We start from the raw sequence: 14655 nt of genomic DNA on the forward strand, positions 1-14655 counted from the left end.
GAGAGGAGGTAACATTGAGATCCTACTACTACAGAGGAAGGCCTACTGGATATCCTGTCTAAAAACATTGACCCCTAGTGGTCTGAAAATTGACTTGGATCTCAGGCGCATCATATGAACAATAACTTTATATGAACAAGTCTTATAAATTCATACATTCTTTCTACGGTTTATCAGCGCACACCCAACATCTTCCCCCGGTTGATGATGCGTATTATGCATTATGGTTGAACCAAAAGATTACATGTAACAAAAATGTAATTAATTTGGAAACAATTAAATATATACAGTGCATTCGGAAAGTATTCAGACCGCTTGCCTTTTTCCACATTTTGTTACGTTACAGCCTTATTCTATATGTATTAAATTGTTTTTAGCCTCATCAATCTACACACAATACCCAATAATGACAAAGAAAAAAAAGGTTTAGAAATTTTAGCAAATGTAATAAAGATAAATAACGGTCTTTCCAGACATGTTTGATCGGGTTCAAGTCCGGTCTCTGGCTGGGCCACTCAAGGACATTGAGACTTGTCCCGAAGCCACTCCTGCATTGTCTTTGCTGTGTGCTTAGGGTCGTTGTCCTGTTGGAAGGTGAACCTTCGCCCCAGTCTGAGGTCCTGAGGGGTCTGGAGCAGGTTTTCATCAAGGATCTCTCTGTACTTCGCACTGTTCATACTTGCCTCTATTTTGACTAGTCTCCCAGTCCCTGCTGCTGAAAAACATCCTCATAGCATGATACTGCCACCACCATGCTTCACCGTAGGGATGGTGCCAGGTTTCCTCCAGACGTGACACTTGGCATTCATCAGACCAAAGAATCTTGTTTCTCATGGTCTGAGAGTCCTTTAAGTGCCTTTTGGCAAACTCCAAGTGGGCTGTCATGTGTCTTTTACTGAGGAGTGTCTTCCGTCTGGCCACTCTACAATAAAGGCCTGATTGGTGGAGTGCTGCAGAGATGGTTGTCCTTCTGGAAGGTTCTCCCATCTCCACAGAGGAACTCTGGAGCTCTGTCAGAGTGACCATTGGGTTCTTGGTCACCTCCCTGACCAAGGCTCTTCTCCCCCAATTGCTCAGTCTGGCCGGACGGCCAGCTCTAGGAAGTCTTGCTGGTTCTAAACTTTTCTTCAGGACCATCAATGCTGCAGAAATGTTTTTGGTACCTTTCTCCAGATCTATGCCACGACACAATCCTCTCTTGGATCTCTACAGACAATTTCTTCAACCTCATGGCTTGGTTTTTGCTCTGACATGCACTGTCAACTGTGGGACCTTATATAGACAGGTGTGTGCCTTTCCACATCATGTCCAATCAATTGAATTTACCACAGGTGGACTCCAATCAAGTTGTAGAAACAGCTCAAGGATGATCAATGGAAACAGGATGCACCCGAGCTCAATTTCGAGTCTCATAGCAAAGGGTCTGAATATTTATGTAAATAAGTGATTTCTGTTTAAAAATGATAATACATTTGCAAACAATTCTAAAAACCTTTTTTCACTTTGTTATTATGGGGTACTTTGAGTAGATTGATGATGATTTTTATTATTTAATCCATTTTATAATAAGGCTGTAATGTAACATATTCATCTACCAAGGAGCATCAAGCATTCATGACATTACAAGGCACAGTGATGCCGAAACGTTGGTATTTTACCCAAGAAATTACTGGGAGTGTATATATACAGATTGTCCGACTCTCTTTATGTATTTTGATAGCTTACAAATAAAAGGAACAAACATCACAACCTGGAACGACAACAGATACACATTGATTGATTTAAACATTGTTTCATATTTGGTTGGTTTCCTGGACACAGATCAAGCCTAGTCCTGGATTCAACTGCTATTGTTAATGGAGAATCTCCATTGAACATCATTCTTAGTCGAGGACCAGGCTTAATCTGTATCTGGGAAACTGGCCAAATAAGTGGTAGCCAAAGATCTTGAGCACAGAACTGCAAATCATGAGCACACTCAGACATATTCCTAAACAGTATCTGAGTAAATAAGCACATCACATTTACATTCCAGTACCACATGATTTAGCTCATCTGGCATTGCACAGAGTGGTGCATTATGGTTGATTGTCCTGCTGCAGTAGACAGGGTTTCAAACCGTGCATCATTTCAATGTGCAGGGCACAGGAGGCTGGTAGCACCTTAATTGGGGAGGACGGGCTCATAGTAATGTGAAATGGTTTCTATGTGTTTGATGCCATCCCATTCGCTCCGTTCCAGCCATTATTATGGTCCGTTCTCCACTCAGCAGCCTCCACTGGTGCAGGGGCATACATCAAGTAGGCTATTCTTAACGTCACACACATAAGATCAGGGTCTTATTCATTAGTGCATACTGTAGCAAAACATTATGCAATGGAAAAGGAAAATCAGCATTTCTTATTGGCTAAGTTCAGGGAGTCACTCCTTGTTTCGGTTCATTTTCTTCTGTTTGATGTCAGTGAATACGACCAAGAAAAGTGTTCAAACAAGGTATTACTGTCAGGGATGGATATCCTACTGTACAGCAGCAGGGACTTGTTCAGGTTTGTGTAACGTTACTGAACGTTCAGATAAAAATCTATTGTGTACAACATGACTGTCCAATATTATAGATAGACATATCAGAATCACTGTTGAGTTGTGTCTGAATAGAAAATTGAGTCAGAAACTATAGAATTGATAGAGCTATCTGTTTTTGAACGTTTCACCTCACTGAATACGCCTGGGCCACGTTCAGAAGAGTGCCATGCTGTGGGATGTTCTGATATAAATATATTATGTGGAACAGACAAGCTTCTCTTACCTGTAGAATAAGGAACCATGTCAGCTCTATTAATGACATTTCTATCACCAGTTTCCCCTCACCGAATATATGCAACAATAGTGGGAACGTCAAAGATGAATTGTCCAATCACAGCAAGATTTTTGGTAATGATGTGTCCACTGTCCAGCCATATCAAAGCAAAGGGAGTTCAGGGGTGCGGAGAAGCTCCTGCCCTCCTGACCACACGCATACAAACGGACATGTGTGAGCACATACGCAAGCACAGGCGTGCGCACATACGCACACACGCACGCACACATATACACTCGTCATTGACATCCTGCTTTGTTAGAACTAAATTGTTTGTGTGTTATTCTGAGACAAAGAGTGAGCGAGTGAGAGAGAAACAGACAAACAGAGGGTGCCCTTCCTCTGCCCAGGCATAACTGACGCATGCCAGATCTTAAAACGCCTAGATAGGTATTTTACGAAACACAGTCGATGAAGTGGCACACAACCATTGGTTGATGCATGCAACATCTGAGCAGGGGAGTAGGACCAGTGTAACAGAGAGCAGTGAAATCTCTCTCTCACCCTCCACATCCAGGGCTTTCTAGTGTGGGTCAGACTGGTCATCTGATAGGCTAGACAGAGGGGCATCAGCTGTCAATCTCAGCAGCACATCCTGATGCACCTCCCGCTCACTCACAGGGACATAGAATGCATAAAGTCACACACAGGCTATCCTCTCTCACAAGACTTACCCACATCCACGGGGTTGGTCATATAGACACCATCCTAAGGTCTGATCCCAAAGATGAGTTGGTGGTGCCATGCCAGCTGCATGTTCATGGTGGCCACGGGCACTGCCTCTTTCTGGATCCACCGTGCCAGCCAGGGTACCAGCCTCACCCGCCGGCGTTAGTGGAGGGGGAAGTGGCAAACCAGCACACGCCCACCACTGGCCTGCTCTGCCCCAGCTATCAGCTGCGCGTGTGTGGTGCCTGGGAGAGGGGAAGAGACAGAGAGGAGGATGGTATCACAGGTATACAACAGTGGAAAATAAATACAGAAACACGCAAGCACGCATGCACCCACACATACACACAAACACAGTTGACAGAACATTTGGTGGTCATGGTTGAGGGCCTGTGGTCCAGTTAGAGAAAATGGTGGTATAATGAGGAAGTTCTAAGGGTGGTTGGTTGTGGTCGGAATAGACTGCTGGATGAGTGTTGTGGTTGACTGTTGTGTTGAGTCAAATCAGGGTTGGGGCCAAAGATTCTTGTCATAAATTGTGGTAATTAGGTTAGTTTGCGGATGTGGTTAGGTGATTATTATGAAAACAGTGCACGGTTGTTAGTTAAATAGAACATGTACAGGTCAACGGTCAGTATCGGCCTCGCTCCGGGAGACAGGTAATCGGACAGCGGCGCCTCGTTCCTCCTCAGACACATCCGCACACACCGGTCAGCCGTCTCGGGTGCCACGACGATACCGAGGGCCTGTAGGATGTCCACTACCGCCGTTGCCCCATAGGCAGATGCTCCTATCTGCATGGTCTGCCTCGCCACTGCCTCCCGGATGGACCATAACATAGCCCCTTGTCCCTGCCTCTCCTCTCCTTCTTTGGCACATTCTGTCTGCTTCTCCTCATGAGGATGCACTACCTCTATCTTCACAAGCCACACCTGCTGAAAAACAACTTATATGATGATCATATTTATTTTTTAGACCGCAGTGCATATTGATACCCTTAACCAATATAGACTCTTATCAGAATCACTGTTATGAATTGTATAGTTATGTCTGTGAGAATCGCACATGGAGCCTTTTGAAATGAATCTACATTTATGGAATACTGACAAGTACCCCAATAATAGACTAAAAAAGCCTCACTTACAGTAAAGGAAAATTGCCTCTGGCAGCCAAAACAGCCAAATACACCATCCTAAGGTAAATCGATTTTCAATTGGCCTATGGTTCTAGAAACATAAAGCCCTTCACTTTCATATCACATCAAAATAATTTCACTAATGCAAAATATACACTTACTGTCCACTGTTTTACCCAGTTTGACCATACTTGAGACGCAGACGTCTCAAGTAGGCACCTGGAAATGCAAATGCGCTACGCTAAATGCTAAATGTACTCGTTACAACTCAAACCTTGATCAAAATTCACAAGCAGGGTATTGAATTAAAGCTACACTCGGTGTGAACCTAGCCAGCAAGTCAGATTTTTAATATAGTTGCAGAATACAGTATTTTTCAGTGACAACACAGGTTTAATCATTAGCCAAACAGTTGTAACTAAAACTAGAGTTTGTATTGAACAAATTCAGGTAGGTCTCCCTCTGATTCGTTCCGTTTAAGGAACATTTTGCATCCTTCTTCCGTAAACACCAAGGGTTGGAATCCAAATAATTTTCCAATTGTTTCGTCCTAAACAGAACCATTTTTTTTGGATCCTTGTATTCTGTCTTCCCCATATGTGGGTGTCAGATTGGGTGGAGAAAAGGTTGGGGACTGTTGAGTCGGTGAAAGTAACGCAAAGTGGACTCGTGAAGATTTGTGTTTCTTCAGTCCAACGGAAGCATGCTTCCCGGACCTTGCAACTACAGACAAGAACTGTGACTTGCTTTGTTCTCCGGAGCAGGGCGACGTTGAAAGGAGTGATAACGGGGGTGGCATTAAGTGTTGAGAAGGATCAGCTGAAAGTGAAGAGAGCGTGTGTCCTGGTGGAGAGCGTGTGTCAGTTATCCCATGAGAGATTTTGTTCTGAAAATACTAGTGTTTTTGGTGCCAAGCTTATGGTCATGTTGCAGCAGTATGTATGATGGAGATTCCTAGATGTGAGAAGTGTGCAGGAGGGCATTAGAGGAAGGAATGTGAACTATTGGTGGAGAAAGTTGTGTGTGTTACCTGTGGGGGTGACATGGGGTTGGAGATCAGAGGTGTCCAGTGAGAGAAAGGCAGGTTGAGGTTGCCAGGGTCAGAGTAGTACAGAAAGTGTTGTATGCTGAAGCAGTGAAGAGAGTGGTAGAGGAAGATGGGTACAGGGTTAGGGATCCTAAGTGGATTCCTGCAAGTAGGCAGCGACCAACAGAGAGGAATGGGAATAATATTTGCTTCAGTAAGGTGGGTTTCTTGGCATTCATAGCCATGGTTGTCAACTGCAGAAATGGAACGTAAGTCACAGAAAATAGCAGTTGTGGTGGCAGCTACAGTACTTTTGATTGCGAGGTTTTACTGCAGAAGAGTTGAAGAGGGTGTTGAGTGGTAGTTTTCTGTCTTCCAAGACCGTTGGCCTGTAGTAGGATTAGATTTGTGCTAAATGGTGGAATGGGGTGGTGTTTTTTAATGTTGTATGGGTTAATAGTTGGCATGGCATGAAGGAACATTAACATTGGACATTGGACCAGAGCTACAAGCTTGTGTGTGCCACTAGTGGTTAGGGTGACCACATGTCCCGGGACAATCACGCATTTTGACCCTTAGTCCCGCAACGAAACAAGCATGTCCCACATTAACAAATTCAAGCAACACTAATTTAGAAAAAAAGGTTAATTTGTCCCATATTTTAAATATGTAGTTTGTAAGATGCCAAAGTAACTTGTGGCATCGACATATCTTTTAGCAACATCAGCCACAACCAGGTTCAATGTGTGAGCCCCACATGGCACAAATAGAGCTCTTGGATTCATTTCCAGGAGTTTGGCTTGGACACCTTTGTTTTTGCCTCTCATGTTGGCCCAAGTCCTCAAACTGAGTTTTTAGCTCCTCTAATCTCTTGAGAATCAGGGATGCCAAATGTTGGTCCGTGGATGCCTCTGCCTCCAAAACCCCCATAAAATGTTCCTTTAGGTCACGCTGGTATAAAGTATTTGGAGACAGGCGCAGGAATACACAATAGGGGTTTTTAATACCCAAACAAAAGAGCGAGGGTAAACCTTGTTGAACGACACGATACCCGTAATACACAATATATAGAACATGACCGCTGCACCAAAGCACAAGTACTCACATGACCAACGGACATGGGAACAATAACCGACAGAGGGCACATGTATAACATGCTAATCAGGGGAAATGGAAACCAGGTGTGTGTAATCAGACAAGACAGACCGGGGTTGATGATAATGAATTTCGTTCAGTGAAGCCTAGAAAGCCGGTGACGTAGACCTCCAGAACTGGTGAACAGAATGAGCAGCAGTACCTGGGGGATCCGTGACATTTTATGTGGGGCTCCTCCTTCAGTGACACAATTCTAATCACAACTGACAACTGTTCAGTGTGGCTGACATCTGAGGGGCAATCTAGAAAGATAGAGAATAATTTTGCCAGCTTGATGTCACCATTATTGAAATGACCTTGCTGTTCAACAAATCAATGAGTTCATTCTGTATTTGGTGGCCAAGGTAGCTGGTGGTGTGACTCGAGGTCCCTTTTTGGACACGGTTAAGGTGCTCTTTCATGACTGGATCAAATTGTGCCATCAGTTCAACCTCTTTGAGGAAATTTCCATTTGAAGGAGACCACAGTGTTCCTGTGTCTCTCCTTAGTGCAAGATTTCTAATTGCCAGAGACTGCACAATTGCAGTCAGACATGTCAACACCTCTCTCCATCTTATCTTCTCAGCCTCCATAAGTGCCATCTCATGCTCATCAATTGTTTTCCCTTTTTTGATCCTTGGTCCTCTGCAAACTAGTTGTGTCCGAATTCTGTCCGTCAGAACTGAAGGCCAGTTGCAGGGTCTGTATAGAGTGGTTCATCCTCAGCAGCAGGATTTGGTGAGGATGCTGCTACAGTCATTTCTAAAGGAAAGCACATGGGCATTAGTTTACACACGTTATTAACAGCATTAATAGTGGTGGAACATCTCGCATACCTACCCAGTAATAATAAAATCATCATTGGTACCTACAATATGTCAACTTAAAACTTTGCAAAAGGTAAAATATTTATTTTGTTTATGTTATGGAGGTATGCACACAGAAACACATGTGCGTGTACCCACACACACACACGGGCGCGTGTGCACAAACACATCTGAAGAATCCTGCTGGGGAGAAGTGGAAGCAAATGGGTCTTCATCCTCATCCTCAGGCTCAGACAACATTTGTGAAGACATCTGTGTGGCTGAGGAGGTGGATGGCTCCTCACCCTGGCCAGTGCCAGAGGGTGCTCCAAAATATTTCAGAAGTGCCCCTGAACATGCATTGAAATACAGTATATGAGTCTGACACCCTAAATACATTTGTTGCACAATTAAATATACATGTCAAATTTACACAATTTATCAAACTTTCAGAATAGGAACCCAATGAACCATACAACCTCCTTGGCTAATTCTAGGCATAAGACACCCCAAAATACTCAATATATCAGAAAAGATACAAAATATCAGCATAATACAGATGTATTTTAAGTTATCTACAGCATTGGAAATTTCCCTTACTGAGCTCAGGACCTAGTCAATACAATCACAGAAAACCTTCATGTTGTCACCTCAATGAAAGTTAACCAAATCAATAATGTGCTAGTTAGGTTGTAATCGTTTTGCTGCAGGCTACACACATTATCACGATGAAACCGTGTGAAATTATATCCAATGTTATGTAAGCTAGTTGGGCAGAAAACAGAATTTTGTCGCCCTAAGTGTAATAGCATAGCAAGCAACATAGGCTAACAAACATAAGTGTTATACAAGACTATTTCAAAACATGCATAATATTACACTCATAAAGAGATGACATAGCTGCATACCTTTATCTTTTGTGCGTTTCTCCTCTTCTTCTTTCCTCTTTGTCCTAAACTGGGCACCTGATAGCTTAGATATTTTCTTATCCATTTGTGTTGATTTGGCACTCGAGCATCAATACATTACCCATCCCCTAACACTGTCAACCAAGAGCCAAGACTAAACCAATTCACCTTGGTGGTGTGCAGACTGGTTTTATATTATTCTTTTGCACAAACCTGAAAAAAATGCAACAAATCTGTGAAACTATATATTCACAGTATTATGAATGAATTGTGGTTTATTTGGTAGCATTTCGAAGTGTGACTGATTTTACTAATTGCATTTGTACTGTACAAAGTTAGAGGTGCACTATTTGATAGATTCCCCCGCTCCCCCTACCTCAGGCTTCCAGTGGGGAGACCTGAGGTCAACCTACCCCCGTCCGCCTCCCCATCTCGTACTTCTGAGTGGGAGACCTTCCTAGGCCTGCCTAGCTCACATACTAGAATCAGGGCGCCCACTCTGACAAAGTTAATTGACCCACAGTCCCACACGGTGACATGATATCATTGACAGCGATAGAAAACCGATCGTGCAAATGTCACCATTCCAAATGTTTTGGTGCGGCTGGCCATGTCGCCCGTATCTAAATCCGCCACTGCCTGCTGGTGATGTTAAACACTTCTCCAATCGTTGTTGAGATTCGATATTCTGCACAAGACGAGAAGTAGGCCAATGTCATAGATAGGCCTCAACCAATCATATTTCTTAAATCCTTTCGGCCTAAATTCCAGCTAAACTTGAAGAGTACAGTAGGCCTAACTGCCAAATGTTTTTAATATTGTAGGCTAAACTGTTGTCCCTGTTGTTTGCTCTATAACCTGTTAGTTCATATATGCCTTGACACCGTGATATATATAGGCCTAAAGCCAAGACAATAAGAAGACAGTGGCAGAATAAATTCAACCACACAATTCCACAAAACATATTCCATGTAACAAATAGTTACATAACGTACAGCATGGTCAAGCAAAGTAATGTTTCTGACTACTAAACAACTATTGATTTAGAACCACAGAGAGTTACCGCAAGTCGCAAAGAAAACAAGAGCTGCCTCCACTATTCCAGCATAATTTCAACTTCAACATCATCTAATCACCTATGCTTAGTCTAATACAGCAACAACTAAAAGATAGCAAAAAACGATTTAGTCCTGTCAATTTAAACTAAATATGGTGTGACTATCCATGGTTCTGATTTCTGAGTGTGTGTGTGTGTGTGTGTGTGACTGTGCAAGTAGAAAAAACATGTTGACTCACCCTACTTGTAGAAGCACCAATGCCATCCTTCTCTTTCATGTTGTTTAAACAGTCTATGACTCTGACTCCTCACTTCATACTCGTCGCCAAACCCACTGGCTCCAGGTCATCTACAAGACCCTGCTAGGTAAAGTCCCCCCTTATCTCACCTCGCTGGTCACCATAGCAGCACCCACCTGTAGCACGCGCTCCAGCAGGTATATCTCTCTGGTCAACCCCAAAACCAATTCTTACTTACTCTCCTTCCAGTTCTCTGCTGCCAATGACTGGAACGAACTGCAAAAATCTCTGAAACTGGAAACACTTATCCCCCTCACTAGCTTTAAGCACCAGCTGTCAGAGCAGCTTGCAGATTACTGCACCTGTACATAGCCCATTTATAATTTAGCCCAAACAACTACCTACTGTATTTATTTATTTATTTTGCTCTACTTTGCACATTCTTCCACTGCAAATCTACCATTCCAGTGTTTATTTTTTATTTATTTTTATTTTTTACCTGCTATATTGTATTTACTTCGCCACCATGGCCTTTTTTGCCTTTACCTCCCTTATCTCACCTCATTTGCTCACTTTGTATATAGGCTTATTTTTCTACTGTATTATTGGCTGTATGTTTGTTTTACTCCATGTGTAACTCTGTGTTGTTGTACCTGTCGAACTGCTTTGCTTTATCTTGGCCAGGTCGCAATTGTAAATGAGAACTTGTTCTCAACTTGCCTACCTGGTTAAATAAAGGTGAAATACATTTTAACATTTAAAAAAATACAGTACACGGTTTTAGTTTTTGTTGTCCTAGGCTACCTGGCAAAAATGCTTACTCTCTAGCCTAACTTTATTTCATGGGCAACAATGCACCAGCCCAGCTAGTAAACATTAACATTTTACATCTAGCTACATGTTGAACTTCCATCCTCTTGGGTCAGGGGCACAATGTATGAATTTATGGTTGGATCAGAAGCGGCGTTATCATCATTGGTCAGTATGGAGAATTAAGTAAAATCACAAATCCAAATCCCTATCTCCATGATGTTTGGTTTCTGATGTGATTGCTATGAAGCCAAATCCAAACTGGCTTTCTTTTGACACTGTTTTTGGTGCACTATGACCATTCACAGCTGAGATCACTCAGTTTAGCTTAATGCTGGTTGGCTATTATTTAATTCAAAAAATGATCAAGGGAGGCCAAATGCTTGCAACAATGTAATACTCTATTTTCAACAGACAGCATCAAATATATAACTGTTTAGTTCGCTCGGATGCTTTCTCCAGTGAGATACATTCAGCTTCTTGCAAATTGAAGAACATTTATGAAACACAGACAGACGAAAGATAAATTATTATTATTTTTTTTTTTTTACAAATGTTTTTTTGTTGTACATTTTTAGGGAAGTCTGGCTTCCCTTGGCATTCAAGAATACACGCCACTGGTGTGTGCATAGTGCCACCAGAATTAAAATAAAAACACTTCTTAGCTTTTTTTAATGAATAAATCCAATGTACAATGTGATAACTATAGTATACTTAACTAGCATTGAAAATGTGAATTAATTCTTCTCTAATTAAAAATCTCCCTAATTTCTGAATCACACTTGTAATGTCAGTAGGCTATAGTTGTCTATTAATGACATGCAGTTTGTGCACAAATTGGTTTACTTCCCTGTTGGTGAGCATTTCTCCTTTGCTAAAACAATCCATTTACCTCACAAGTGTAGCATACCAAAAAGTTGATGAAAAAACATGATCATTACACAGGTGCACCTTGTGCTGGCAACAGTAAAAGGCCACTCTAAAATGTGCAGTTTTGTCACACAACACAATGCCACAGACGTATCAGGTTTTGAGTGTACAATCAGCATGCTGACTGCAGGAAAGTCCACCAGAGCTGTTGCCAGAGAATATAATGTTAATTTCTCTACCAAAAGCTGCCTCCAACATCATTGTTGAGAATTTGGCAGTGCGTCCAACTGGCCTTACAACCGAAGACCACGCCAACCCAGGACCTCCACTTCTTCACTGGCGGTGAAAGCTCTCCCTCACTCTCCATTTGGCAAATCTGACAATAATTATATCCTCCTGTATCTTGCTTACAAGCAAAACCTAAAGCAGGAAGTACCAGTGACTCGCTCAATACGGAAGTGGTCAGATGATGCAGATGCTACGCTAAAGGACTGTTTTGCTAGCACAGACTGGAATATGTTCCAGGATTCATCCAATGCCATTGAGGAGTATACCACCTCAGTCACCGGCTTCATCAATAAGTGCATCGACGACATCATTACCACAATAACCATATGTAGATATACCAACCAGAAGCCATGGATTACAGGCAACATCTGCACCAAGCGAAAGGCTAGAGCTGCTGCTTTCAAGGAGCAGGACACTAATCCGGATGCTTATATGAAATCCTGCTATGCCCTCAGACGAACAATCAAACAGGCAAAGCGTCAATACAGGACTAAGATTGAATTGTACTACACCGGCTCTGATGCTTGACGGATGTAGCAGGGCTTGCAAACTGTTAAGTTCTACACAGGGAAACCCAGCCGAGAGCTGCCCAGTGACACAAGTCTACCAGACAGGCTAAATGCCTTTTATGCTTGCTTCAAGGCAAGCAACACGGAAGCATGCATGAGAGCACCAGCTGTTCCGGACAACTGTGTGATCACGCTCTCCGACCTTTAAACAGGTCAAGATTCACAAGGCCGCAGGGCCAGACGAATTACCAGAAAGTGTTCTCAGAACATGTGCGGACCAACTGGCAAGTGTCTTCCCTGACATTTTCAACCTCTCCCTGACCGAGTCTGTAATACCAACATGTTTCAAGCAGACCACCATAGTCCCTGTGCCAAAGGACGTGAAGGTAATCTGCCTAAATGACTACCGACCCGTAGCACTCACGTCTGTAGCCATGAAGTGCTTTGAAAGGCTGGTCATGGCTCACATAAACACCATTATTCCAGAATCCCTAGACCCACTTCAATTTGCATACCGCTCAAACTGATCCACAGATGATGCAATCTCTATTGCATTCCACATTGCCCTTTCCCACCTGGACAAAAGGAACACTTATGTGAGAATGCTATTCATTGACTACAGCTCAGCGTTCAACACCGCAGTGCCCTCAAAGCTCATCACTAAGCTAAGGACCCTGGGACTAAACACCTCCCTCTGCAACTGGATCCTGGACTTCCTGACAGGCTGCCCCCAGGTGGTAAGGGTAGGCAACAACACATCTGCCGGCTCATCCTCAAAAGGAGGATTCTACTGAGTTGAACTTGATCAACCAAGTTGATTTCACCTTTCACAAAGCTCTGACGAAGGCCGTGAGGCTGATACGTAAGCTTATTGTGATACTACCAAGAGCAGTGTGTGGTTTCCTTTTCCCCTCATCATTCACAAATGCCACACACTTATCACTAATTATCAGGATTTCCCTGACAGGCTCATTCACACCTTTTTTGTATTTACATCCTGTCAAGCCCTTCCTCAGTTTCTTTATAGTTGTGTGTGTTCAAGTTAAGAGTAAGTCTATTTCCTATTATCCATGTATATTTTAGTCAAGTCATAACACTAAGACGTCATGTCATTTCCTTATTTTTGCTATTTGAGATATATTGGTTGAATAGTAATCCTAGTAATCACAATAGTAATCACCTTCACCTTTTGTGTTATGCAATCTGCTTGTAATGCATCTTCTTTGTTGCAGAACCACACACAAATCCAACTTTACCATGTTCAACCACAAGTCCTCAATAAATGTGAACTTCGGCACTTTCTCTGTTGTCTGCTTGCTCTCGGACCAGTACAGAGTACCCCTGGTGACATCTATCCAACCAGTTACCTATCTTGGGTTTCTTAGACTATTTTTCCGCAGCCATATTGGAAATGACCGCCAGGAGGTAATGGACAAAATCTGTGGCACTATAGCCAAAAATACATATTTAAACATGTCCTTGCTGTGTGTGAAATTTGTTGTCTGTATGACAAAGTATTTTTATTTTTTAACATAGCTGCTGGAATATGTTCAACATGACCGCCATATGGCCCCTATTAAGGTCTTAAGAGTACCTTATGATCAGAATGAGTGTCTACCTGTGAGGTTCATTTAGTGGGTAAATAACATTACAAAGTCATTTTTATATTGTTTGGAATGATTTTTTTTTACCCTATTTTCTAACAGGAAATCTGGGTGGCAGCCATTTTATTATGATGGCCACCCTGGTTGACTGACGGGCTTTCCAGACTGGCTCCAATCTTTAGCTAATGTTCCTTAAGGTATCTAGTGTTAGTGTACCATCTTTGGTACTTGTATCATAAAATGGAACAATTATGTCACCTATCCCTGGACTATACCGTAAATTGTGCACTAAAGTAAGGTAGCGTGTATGAATGGGTTAACTGACACGTGACCGCGGTAACTATCTACTGTATAGCAAGCTAATCGTATCACCAAGTCCCAAAGAGAAGTCTTCACAAAACCTAACACAAACCTAGTTTTGCTCAGCTTCCTGATGTCTGCACGTTTACCGTAATTTCAATGACAAGAAAAAGCACCTGTTCTGCGTGCTATTTTTTAAACTTTGATTCCAGTTGTTTTGGTAGTTGTCTGTATTTATGGCAGCGAATTAAAGGGGTGAACGCTGTGACCACACGAGGGCAGTGATGTCCATTATTTTCCTGGTAAGGCATTTCAAATCACTGGTGACTGCATAAAAGTTGAGGGATACTCTTAATACCTTCACTTTCATCCTCATCAGACTGACTGTTACAAGAACTGCATTTTGTTCGGGGCAAAACATGTTAATTAACAGGTATGTTTC

General features: G+C 42.4%; 1 pseudogene; it reads right to left on the minus strand.

Moving 5' to 3' along the window:
* The window catches only part of LOC139372287 (trifunctional purine biosynthetic protein adenosine-3-like), a 126201-nt pseudogene extending 117580 nt beyond the window's left edge, over positions 1-8621 (minus strand).
* Positions 8622-14655: the final 6034 nt, after the last annotated feature.

Source organism: Oncorhynchus clarkii, chromosome 18 (assembly GCF_045791955.1).
Source record: "Oncorhynchus clarkii lewisi isolate Uvic-CL-2024 chromosome 18, UVic_Ocla_1.0, whole genome shotgun sequence".
NCBI lineage: Eukaryota > Metazoa > Chordata > Actinopteri > Salmoniformes > Salmonidae > Oncorhynchus > Oncorhynchus clarkii.